A 12,100-nucleotide genomic window follows, 5' to 3' on the forward strand; every position below is an offset into this window, starting at 1 on the left:
TTCACCCCAGTGTGTCCTCAGAAGGGACTTCTCTGACTGCCTTAGTTAGAACACCAGGTAGCACTTGTGGCGACCTATTATTATATTGTATGTTTGACTGTTTTCTCTCCATCAAAATTCAAGCTCCGTATGGTTAGAGGTTTTATCTGTCTGGTTCAGGGTTTTTATAGCACCAATCTGAAGAGTGCCTGGTACATTAAAAGTATTCACTGTGTGATTACTGAGTAAATGAATGAGTGAATCTTCTTGCCTGCAGTCAAATGAATACTGGCATTTGGATTTAGCCAGTTATCACGCTCAAAAGAAACTATTGGGTATGTGCCTCTTAATGCAAAAACTTGAGAGGAAATTACACCAGACAATAAAAAATATCATAAACAAAGCGTCTGGTGGTATTGTACAATGATGTTGGGTCAGGTGGAATCTAAGTGTATTTGATAGAAGAGGACAGAGTGACAGCCTTTGTTATAGATGCTTTCATCAAAACCTAGAGTATTTCATGAGGTTTCAGGGAAAAGAGTTCTCTTCTACCTTACCGTTCAAACCCTACACCAGCCCCTCTCTGGTATCACTGCCTAGCAAAAGCCTCAGAAATTTGCATTAATTTCTGACTCAATGATTCTAGTCCAGATAATTTAGAATAAAGAAATAATTATGAACATGAGTAAAGATTTATCTCCAAAGACCTCTAATACAGAGTCATTTATAATAGGAAAAAAATTGGAAGAGACCTACCCTACAACAGGTATTTATACCTGTTGATGAATTATAGTACAATTAGACAGTGGAATTCTGTGCAGCTACTTATGATGGAAAGAGATTCACAATAAAATGCTAAGTGAAGGGGTACCTTGGTGACTCAGTCCATTAAGCATCTGCCTTCATCTCAGGTTATGATCTCAGGGTCCTGGGATCGAGCCCCACATGGGGCTCCCTGCTTGGTACTGAGTCTGCTTCTCCCTCTGCCTCCCCCCTCTGCTCATAATCTCTCTCTCTGTCTCTTTCATTCTCAAATAAATAAATAAAATCTTTAAAAAAAAAAAAGTAAAAAATGCCGAGTGAAAAAAGTTTATGAAAACAAGAGACCTCCATTAAAAATCTCATAGAGAAAATCTCATATAGAAAATTGGTTTATGCTTATGTTGATTTAACCACATAAATGTTAACAGTGTATTATCTCAGTTTGAGTTATTGGAAATTTTTTCTATTTTCTGTTTTTTAATGGTCCTATAATGGGCATTTATTATTTGTGTAATTAAAAATACACACCTATAACCCCCACAAGAATTGAATGATTTTTTTTTTTAAGATTTTATTTATGCGACAGAGATAGAGACAGCCAGCGAGAGAGGGAACAGAAGCAGGGGGAGTGGGAGAGGAAGAAGCAGGCCCACAGCGGAGGAGCCTGACGTGGGGCTCGATCCCACAACGCCGGGATCACGCCCTGAGCCGAAGGCAGACGCTCAACCGCTGTGCCACCCAGGCGCCCCAAGAATTGAATGATTTGTTAAAAAGCTTCATGCAGGTAAGCTCCTACTCCTTCCTGTCTATGAATATGCTTCTGAATGATAGGTCCTGTCTTCTAAGGTTATGTACCCATTTATGTGATGTTCATTTACTGAGCACCTACTATATGCCAAACTCCCTATCAGGCTATCCCTCTAGCATGGGGATGTTAACTTCCAACGGTCCTTCACCACCTTTGTAAGAATTTCCCTGGGACTGAGGAGAGACCTTTCACATATCACTTTATCTCTTTTTTTCTTGAAGATATTTCTAAAGTGGGGAGGGTCTATATTAGCCTGATCCGCAGGCTTTTCATTTTGAGACAGTCCACTCTCAGTAGAGCAGCTGCTTGAAAGTGAACTTGAACCTGTGGCCTGCAGCGGTTTTTGCTGAGGCCCTCCTCTCTCTATGGGTCAGTGGACTGAATGCCTGGCCTAGCTGCCCATGACAGAGCGGACACACATTGTTTTCCACCTTACAAGGTGGGCAAAGGTGGGACTAAAAGCCAGTGCACTGGAAGACTTCCAGACAGACCAGGAGCTGGCAGGATGTCTCCTTTTCCAGGTGTCTGTTTAATACAGAGCCTTGGCATCTACCTGCCTCAGAGGAAGTTCTCAGTAACCACGCAAGTGAATGATTCACAAAGAGACCAGATAGTAGCTCCCTTGTTCCTCATCTCGCTGGACGCATTCACGAGTGCAGAGTCCTTTCTCTGAATATGTGACAATAGAAGGAATTTGCGAACAATACTATGCACGCGGTAACTCCAACAAATGAAAGTGGGTTATAGCAAAGAGACCAAGACGAGGAGGCACGCCATGACTCCGCACTGCACTGCAAAGATCGCAGAAGCATGCACGGGCAGTTGGCCTTGTCCCTCGTTGACATGCAGGCATTTAATTGGAAACCTAAATAATATATTAAGGTTTCTGTGTTGGAATCACTGTGTGTCATTCTGCTGATCTGTCCCTGAATGAGATGAATTTCCAGCGGCATGCTTGCATTGCTTTATTCGACACTAACAGGCAACCACTGTTAATGATCTTTCCTGGTACTTGGAAGATGGTTCTCATCCTCCTGGGGGAGGTGGTTGTGATGTGTGGGTCAGAGTTGCCGCAAAGTGTCCATCTGCATCATTAACCTCTCTCTCTCTCTCTCCTTCCCCCAATTAGCAGAAGTTCCAGCCTTACACAACACCCAGTGTTCCCAAATGAGGCAAGCATGCTTCAGTGTTTCATTTATGCCAAGATTTATCTTCCTTTCATTAAAAAATTGAAGCAGATGATTTCCTATAAAAAGCAGATGGGGTTTCCTGTACCTGTGGATGGCACAACCTACTTTTTATTTTATTTCTATTCTTCCCTCTTTTCCTTTCTTTCCCTTTCCTTCCCTCCCCCCTGCCTTGCCTTTCCTTTGCTTTTCCTTTCCCTTTCCATTGCATAACCAATATCCCAAACTAGGTAATAAAAAGAGACTTTATTAACATGAGGGCAGAAGCTGTTTGAAGGTGAGAAGCAACAGTATTTTCCCTGTTGTGACTGTGATCACTAACATGGAATGGTAACTTCAGATGAACCAAAATGCTCCTTTGCCTGTTAAGACAGTCAAGCTTTTAGAAGCAGGCAGCAAAGAATATGCTGTACTGTCATTTCAATTAATTCCAAATTCCAGTAGCATTTTCAGAGCATCTCTGGTTAGATCCACATTAGTAGGAAGAGAGTTCACCTGGATGGATGTTGTTGCCTAGAACATTGGGGGAATGAGTAAGGGATCCAACCCAGGGTGGCTACAGGGGGTGTGGGGCGCAACAGTAAAAGGAAACAAATCTCAGCGGAGAAGGGGAACTCCGGAAGCTGAATGTCATGTGTACGGCAGCAACGATCCTCAGAGGCCTCCTTGTGAGATGACCAAAGTTTTGTTCTACTTAGGAGAGTTTCAGAGTTGGGGGCAGCGTGGCAGAGTTTCCACTGAAGATGGATTTTGGAATTGGCATCAGGTGAAAATCCTATGAAACAAGAGAGGGCCCACCTCTAGGACGTGGGGGAAGATGAATGAGCTCAAGTTCCAGGTAATTGGTGGGCACCAGGTAATTGGTATCCAGTATTTCCTGTCGTTTTTGGCTCTGCAAATTTCTCAGAGGACCATATCGACTGGGCTGAGAGTAACTTTCTTTAAGAAAATGAACTTTTAAAGGTTCAGCTCCCATCATGATCACTACAGAGCATTTTCTCAGAACCCGTTCCTGAGGTCCTGACTGAGATGGTAGCTTGTTTCTGCTTTGGGAGCTGTTTTGGTGCCATGTCACAAGAAGCCCTGAAATACATAATGGGGAGAAGAAGTAGGAAGAAAAGATGGAAGGAGCTGGAGGAGCAGAAGGGAGTTACGGTGGTAGCATTAAATTGCTATTTTAAAACCTAGCTCATCACTTGGGAAAGCCCAAAAGGAATGAAACTATGATAATAGATGTGCTTTTGAAAGATAGGAATGTAAGATTTTTTTCTTCAGCCTCTTTATTTTCCCACTTTTCTACAGTGAGCAAGTATATATTACTTTTATAATTAGGGATAACAAAAGAAATTGAAGAGGTTAAGATTTTTGAAAAATGGTAATAGAACTCTGAGCGTGTTGTGAGAAATCAGAAGACACAGCAGCTCTTTATAAACTTGGGTGCTGTCGAATGAAATGTCATATGTAATTGCAGAAAATATCAACTAGGCCAGCGTCTTGAAGAATCGAGGAGTAGAAAAGGAAGTGAAACAAGGACAGGAATCTTGGGACGCCTGGGTAGCGCAGTCCTTAGGCGTCTGCCTTCGGCTCAGGGCGTGATCCTGGCGTTCTGGGATGGCGTTCTGGGATCGAGTCCCACATCGGGCTCCTCTGCTGGGAGCCTGCTTCTTCCTCTCCCACTCCCCCTGCTTGTGTTCCCTCTCTCGCTGGCTATCTCTGTCAAATAAATAAATAAATAATCTTTAAAAAAAAAAAAGGAGAGGAATCTTTGCTAGTTGTTGAAATCCTTTTTCAATGCGTCTTGGCTTGTTTATATCAACTTTGCTGACTTGCCTTCCCAATATTGCATACCGTTCTCATGCTCATGATCAAGCCCGGGTGTTGTGGCATCTTGACGAATATGCAGAAACCAGCTTTTGTGGACTGAATTGTGTCCCCCCTTCTCCCTTCCCAAATTCATATGTTGAAGCCCTAACCCCCAATGTGTTTGTATTTGGAGGTAGGACTTCTAGGAGGAAATTAAAGTTAATTGAGGTCACAAGGGTGGGTCCTAACCCGATAGGATTGGTGGGCCTTATGAAAAGAGGGAGCGAAGAAGCTGTCTCCCTCTCTCCATGGGCATGCACCAAGGAAAGGCGGGTTACATGAGGACACAGTGAGAAAGTAGCTGTCTGCAGCCCAAGGAGAGAGCTCTCACCACACGGACCCTGCCAGCATCTTGATCTTGGACTTCCCAGCTTCCAGAACTGTGAGAAAGAAATCTGTTGTTTAAACTACCCAATCTATGGTATTTTGTTGTGGCAACCCAAGCTCAGATACCAATGTGGTTTTTGGATTTTTGGTGTGGGGTGGAGCGGGGGGGGGTTATTCTAAATTATTATAGAAGAATCTTGGCCCAGAGATTTTTTTTTTTTAAATCAAGCTCAGTTATTTTCACCTCATTTTTTGAAGTTTCCTGACTGATAAAAATAATATATCTTGGTCATTTTCCATTACTTGGAGTAACATTTTGCACTGAGAGAAAAAAAAAAGAGGTGATACTACTATATATAGCTTGAAAGGTCTTTCTTCATACCTGTTTGTCTTGGGTAATTCCATTGTCAGGCTTGAATTGCAGATCCCTGAGAATGGGCTCTTCTTGATTTCTTTCAATTCTAAATCTTGAACATTTTTATTTGATTCCTTCCCAACCATATATAAAAAAAGAATTGAGCAATACCGATGAATATAGAAGGCATAGCTCCATTATAATATGATTAATAATGAAACACTATTAACAAAACATTAGAAGATGAAGAATAAATGCTGCTTTAGAACATTCAAAAACCAAATACAATTTTTTTAGGAAATTATTTTATTTTTGTGTCTCAACAGATGAAATTCATAACCTTGTTTTCTGATAAGACAATTCAAACATACAAATCAATTACAACAATGTGCTTATCAGCTCCCCCCTCCCACCCCTGTATTTTAAAGCAACTGACAGTTATGAAGGACACCAGGACAATAGGGCTTAGCTAAACAATATGGCAATTAAAAACGGCCCTCTAAGAAAATAATTACAACAGTTGTTGAAAAGAATTTCTCCTTTGAGCAAAACAGACTTCATTAAAAGAATCATCATGAAACGAGAAGGATTATAGCTTCCCTTCCATTGAAAGGGAAAAGGGGATGTATGTTAAAACAATGGTACAGAAAGCTGGGGAGTCAGACTGAAAACAACAGAAAGCCCTAGGCAATAAATTTCTCCAATAAAATGCATCCCCTTGAAGATATCCATTCAAACTCTTGTATCATATTGAAATAAATGTTCCCCCACCCCCAGCACCTGGAAGTGAATAATTTTATTATCCTTTGTTAAAATTAGTTTAATAATTTTCCCAAGCCAACATCTCTCAAAGAGAGTGGGGTTTGTGATAAATCTTGAAGAGGTTGTATTAAAGGTAAACCAAGCCAATTGATGGTCAATGACATTTTAGATTCTAATTGTAAAGGGAGTTGACATAAGCTGGCAGACCTGGGACTCCCAGAGGGAGAGGGGTTCATGCTCAATGACTTTATCCAACCAACTCGAAACCCTATAGCACCTTTGTAACAGGCCCCCAATTCTACATACCATTGCCTCATGCTTTCATGGTAAGCCTCACAGCACCCTTGTGAGGTAGGTAGTGTTATGGTCCTTTTGAGAGATGGGGATGCAGAGATGTTAAGTAGCTTGTTCATAAAGAAACGTGAATCCAGTGACAGAGCCCTGGGGACTCTTACCCCAGATCCTTGTTTTTTTTTTTAGTACTTAACTATTCTGACTCCCTGAGAGTGGATCATTAAAGCAGGTAGGTCCTTAAAGCCAGATTAGTACCTGGCTAGTTGGACACTAAGGCCCATCTCTAAACCACATGATTTGGGTGATAGAATGAGAAATAGGTTGTGATCACCTTGGACATCAAAGAAGTTAAAGTGGAGAAATGCAGGAATAAAGTTTGGACCACAATTTGATAATGACCTTATTCATCGATGTGCTGTTAAGTTACCATGGTAACGACTACTCAGTAGATGTTGCATTGTTAAATGGACGGATGGATGAAAGGGGGTTGTGCTTGGGTAAATGGGAAATTAAAATTTCTACATATTTTAAAACAGAAGCTGGAGAAATCTGATTTGCAATTTCTAATCAAGGATAAAAAGGAAAGAGTTGAGTAGATTCCTGAATTTCCTGTGGGCATGTATTTGAGCTAATACTGGCAGCATTTAAAAGGATATAAATATATAGACATTTAAAGTAATTTTTAATAAAGAATTTGTGTACTTATGGGTTTGGAACCTGAACTACAAAGACCAATATTAGAAGCAGTGATACATACATAAACATGATCCATTTTCCTTTGAAGTGAAATTATCTTGTATATATCTATTTTCTCATTGCCGTTCATTTGAAATACTTGTGCTATCCAGTTATCAAATGCTATTCTTAAAATACATTGAACTAAAACAATGAACTACTCTTCTCTTGACTAACCAGTTACTTTGTTTCTGTGAACTCATTTTTTTTTTCTACTCCAGAAGACTCCGTGTTGGAAAGAGCTTCCATATATTGAAACCCACCCTGCATTAATTCCAGCAAACTTCTTATTCAGTGCCATGGAAGGATCTTGAGACCACTGACGCAGAGGCAATCGACCCTACAGGTGCTGCTAAGATGGAAGAGCTCATATAAATCAAGATGGTGGAGCTGACTGGGTAGTCACTTTGCATCGCACATTTGTTCTGGGCAGCATGAATTCATTTCCAGGAGGATGTTTGATATACACTGAGGCTTAAGAAACTCCGGATGCCACGGTATGGAGTGTGTGTGTGTGTGTGTGTGTTTGAGGAAGTGTTTAACTTTCATGAGAGCCCTGAATGTACATAATAGATGTAATCGATTAGTCTTCTAATAGCCCAGGGCTGAAGGAATAGATGAAATGTAGTGAATTGCCTCTGTGCTATGGTACGAGCATGCTTGAGCTCAGGAAGAATAGGACCAGTGATGCTGCAGTTAGGAAAGGCTCATATAAATGCTACCTCTGCCTCAGGAGTGGGGGAGGGAAGTCTGGTAAATAAATTTATTTCCGAATGTGACAATGAAAAAAATTGTTCACTGTATTCAATATAGATGTCACTTTTGCAATCACATTCAAGATTTGGGTCTTCGAGCCAAGAGGTAACCTGTAGAGGAGTCTTTTGGTTTTTTATGGAGACTCTGCTTGGATTTTCATCTCTCAGACCCTGACTCCTTAGTGATTGAGTTCTGTTCTTAGTTTTCCTTATTAGAGGCCAAGTAAAACAGTGAGAGTCCTCAGATATGATACACGTTTCCCATCTGCCTTCTATTATTTCTCTAGATGGTTCTTAGTTATAGGTGTATGTATCTGGCAGGTAAAATACAAGTACTACCGAGATTTATTGACATGTCCCAACATTCTGACTTACCCAGTTCACAGTATTGTTGAATCAACAATGCCTATATAGCTTACCGATGGATTTCCTTCTCAGTCCACATTTTCTGATAGAAAGTTATAATTTTTGTATTTTGTTGTTTGTAAGGTTTATAAGGGTTGATGAAAAGCACCGTAGTGACCAGCCCTTGAAGCCAGTGTTTTTAGGTTTTCCACCAGTCAGTAGCAGAATTTCTAGGTGAATTTCCCTTTAGAAATTCCACTGATGTTTCCTCCTTAACTTGACTTTATGCCATGTAAATCTTCATGTCCTTGGTTTTAGCTCTAACAATGAGGTGACTAAGAAAAGAATATCGGGTTTTATAATAAACTTATCTGCCTTAAAGGGAGTAGGTAGGAATTCTAAATATTTATTTCGACTATATTAAATGACACAGAAAAATTAACAGCCAGCCCGCTGCCACAGTATGCTCAACACAGAAAAATGAGGGGCACACACGCACAAAAAAAACCCAGAAACAAACAAACAAAAATTATGATGGGCTTCCAAATTTACAAAGCAGCATGTGGCCAGAGTGTCTTTGTAAGTAGAGCCAGAAGACAGGCTGAGTGAAAGTACGTTTAGCTTTCGTTTAAAAATCTGACTTAGTGATGTTACCTTCTTCCCATTGTTAAAGAACAAGGCCTGGAGTACTGGAACCGTCTTCACCCTGATCACTGCGTCCCGACCCGCAATGTATTCGTGGGCAGAGGGGTATACTCAACACATTCACATCTCCGTTCGCGGATCATCTATTTTAGTCATGTGAGTTTAATTGTAGAGAATGAAAGTCACATGGTCAGACATGGCACTCTTACCCAAGCAGCTCTGGCATTACTAGACAATCTTCAGGGACAAGGAAATCCCTCTCTGGTGGCAAGCTCTTCATTTGGCAATGAAAGAAGCCAGCAGTCTCAGAATTCGAGTGTTTGCTGCTGTGCAGAGGTGAATCCTGGGCTGTCTTGTCCCGTATCAAGATTTCCAGGTACCAGTCCTGCCAGCTCGGCATCTCCCTTTCCCCTGGAAGGCGTCTAACAAGCCACAGGGTGGCAAGGCGGGATCATGGGGCAATAGCTCCCTGAGCATGGCTCCCTAAAGCCCATTGCCTTCAGTCCCGAAGGTGAAGAGAGAGCACCTGCATGTTCAGCAGAAAGTTTGCACAAGTGCTTTCTACGTTTTTAATTCTTTCACTCTTTAACGCTAGACAGCCTTCTCTTCCCTTGTTACCAACCTGCCTGAAGACGAGTGCTCTTTCTTAAAATTTATTGTGACTTCCTCCTTATAAGATGTCTCGGATCACTGATATTGACGGAGTGAAGAGTAACTGAGAAGAACTAGACGTTATGTGTATGGCTGGTTGAACCCTTCATGCCTGAAATCATGCCCATTACTTGGTCATGTAACCAAGTCACATGAATTTGGGATAATTTTTCAAGTGATAGAGGATTTGTCTTCATTAAAATAGATTATAGTGGGTTAATATTACCTAGATTTGGATATCCAGCAGATCAAACCATGGCCCCTCGGTAATTTTGCGAAAAAGAATAGCTTGGCCTCTGATTTCTGCTCTGAGTGGTCTCCACCTACCCTGGCATTAGAATCAGATTCCACAGGATGGGCTTCTTTCCTGACTGAAGATTATTAGATTATTCGATCTAGTAACGGTGCTAAAGATATATAAGCAACCTCATGTTCCCTGTAAGGCTCATAGAACCTGCCTCTCTCAATAAGGAAATATTGTCTGATGTATGACTTTAATCGCCTTTTATTACATTTCATGTCTTAATAATACCCCAGTGGATTTAACTGAGATGTCAGATGCTTAAGCCCTTTACATACGTAAAGAAAACATGTTTTCTTAACTTATTTTACATATTAATAAAATAAGTTAACCTGGTTTTACATGTTAAAAAACATGCCCACAACAATGAATCAATAATAGTCAGTGAGACAGAAACCTAAACTGAGATACTTCTGTCAGTAGCACTAATTTTTTGAGAACAAAAACAGGCATTTAAAAACAAAACAAAAATAAGTTCTGTAGGTTGTTAATAGCTTCCAATCATGGGATGTTCCCAGAATAAGATTTTGATTAAAAAAACATCAAAGAAAAGCACAGACACACATTCTGGTTTTTTTTCCTTGTTCCCTCCTGCTCAAGCATATCAGTCTTTAAAACAGTTACATTTTAAACACTTAAAAAAATCAAACCACCCTCTCCCACATATTTATATATGTATATATAAACAATAGTTTTTAAATTATGATTTGGGGCATTCCAAACTGTATGGAAAAAAACATAAGACAATTGATTTGCGTATCAAGAAACCTTTGTGTGTAATACAGCTGATTTTATAAGTAAGGAGGAAAAGATTATGTTTTCTTCCAAATAGCTTCTAATCAAAGTTTGTGACTCAGTTCCCATCTCTTGCTATCACATATGTTTGTATATGAGTCAGTGCCTTGCTAAACACATATCGTTATAAATAACGTGAGAAGTTTGTTTTGCCAGTTTGAGTTAATCTGCTTAATCATTACTCGTTGATTATGTGATATTATAGACTGTACTGATTATATTGTAGTGGAGATTAAAGATATTAAAGCAATTTAGAATAGGAGGTGTGCACCAAAATGAAGAAAGTTAACATGGCAACCAAATTTCTGGATTTTTTTTTTTTTTGGTCCTGTTGAGTAGACATAAAATCTTTGACCCATTTTCAGCGTAGAAAGTTATCTTTTGAACTTGACTGGAATTAATACAGTTAACCAATTTAATAGAATGTAAATTTGCATTTTTGTCTTCTAATGGCGACTTTGCATATTAAAGGTAAAGCCTTCCTTAAAATATGCAGTACACTCTTGATTATGCCAGCTCTTTTCTCATTCTGCTAAGGCTATAAATAAAGCTTCTATTTAGGGCTGGCATTATATCATCAACCCACCTGCTTCTAGAAGAGAGAAAAAAAATCAGAATCACTCGACCGGCAGAGTGCTGTCAGCTTGTGATTATGTGAATGGTAAGTCTTTTAAAGTGTTATGTGAGATAGGCTGGAGCTTTTTTTTTTTTTTTCCTTTTTTAAGCAATTTCCAGTTTAACAATTACCCTAAAATTTCTGAGTACCAATGAAAGCAGACTTATCCCTGGAGAGAGCATTCATTGATGAGGTGTGACAGCAGCAGGGAGAGATGACACTTCAGAGGAGGGCAGAGCTGGAGAATGAGGGATCATTTCAATTGTGGTCTCAGGAAAGGAGGCGGGAATGTGAGGGATACCAAAGCTTTCTGCTCTGTGGGCTCTCAGGGGACTGTGTAGTCCCCACTCTCTTCCTCCTTCCCATTCAGGATCTTCTCCAGGAAGATGGGGGCAGGGAGGGAAAAGTGGTATTAAACACCTTGGCCAACTGAAACGGGTGCTCTGAGGCACATGCAAGTGTGTCTTGATCAGATTCCTGTACTTTGAAAGAGGAACAACAGCTCCAGGCCTGTTTTAGAAAAATAAACCTTTTACAAACCTCTTAATCTTCTATATACAATATATACTTAGATATATATTATATAATATATATGATATATATTATATATATATATATTTGCTGCGAACATTTTATCATAGGCAACACTAACCCAAGGTAAGCAGTTTTCATTCTCTATCATTTTTTTTTTTTTTGAGAAATAACAGCCACATTTACTGCTCCCCAAACAGACGAACCAATTTCAGATTTGAAAACCCGTCATTGTTGATTTAAACCATAGATGACTTGGCTAAACCTTGCAAATCTAGACTTTTATGGCCCCTAGACCCAGTTTTTGTTACATGACTTAGGTAAATATCATAGCAAATCAGCTAGCATTTTGGTCTTCTGGACTTAAGTCGTGAAGCTGTCCTTTCCCT

At 40.0% G+C, this 12,100-nt stretch overlaps 1 long non-coding RNA gene across 1 annotated transcript in view; it reads left to right on the plus strand.

The window, feature by feature from the left end:
* The window catches only part of LOC105240566, a 335,101-nt gene that overhangs the window by 291,734 nt on the left and 31,267 nt on the right, over positions 1-12,100 (plus strand). Inside the window, exons 6-9 of the long non-coding RNA XR_004626486.1 lie at positions 3,435-3,574; positions 7,294-7,569; positions 8,846-8,973; positions 11,126-11,225. This is a non-coding gene — a long non-coding RNA (uncharacterized LOC105240566). The remainder of the gene's footprint in view (positions 1-3,434; positions 3,575-7,293; positions 7,570-8,845; positions 8,974-11,125; positions 11,226-12,100) is intronic.

Source organism: Ailuropoda melanoleuca, chromosome 7 (genome assembly GCF_002007445.2).
Source record: "Ailuropoda melanoleuca isolate Jingjing chromosome 7, ASM200744v2, whole genome shotgun sequence".
Classification (NCBI taxonomy): domain Eukaryota; kingdom Metazoa; phylum Chordata; class Mammalia; order Carnivora; family Ursidae; genus Ailuropoda; species Ailuropoda melanoleuca.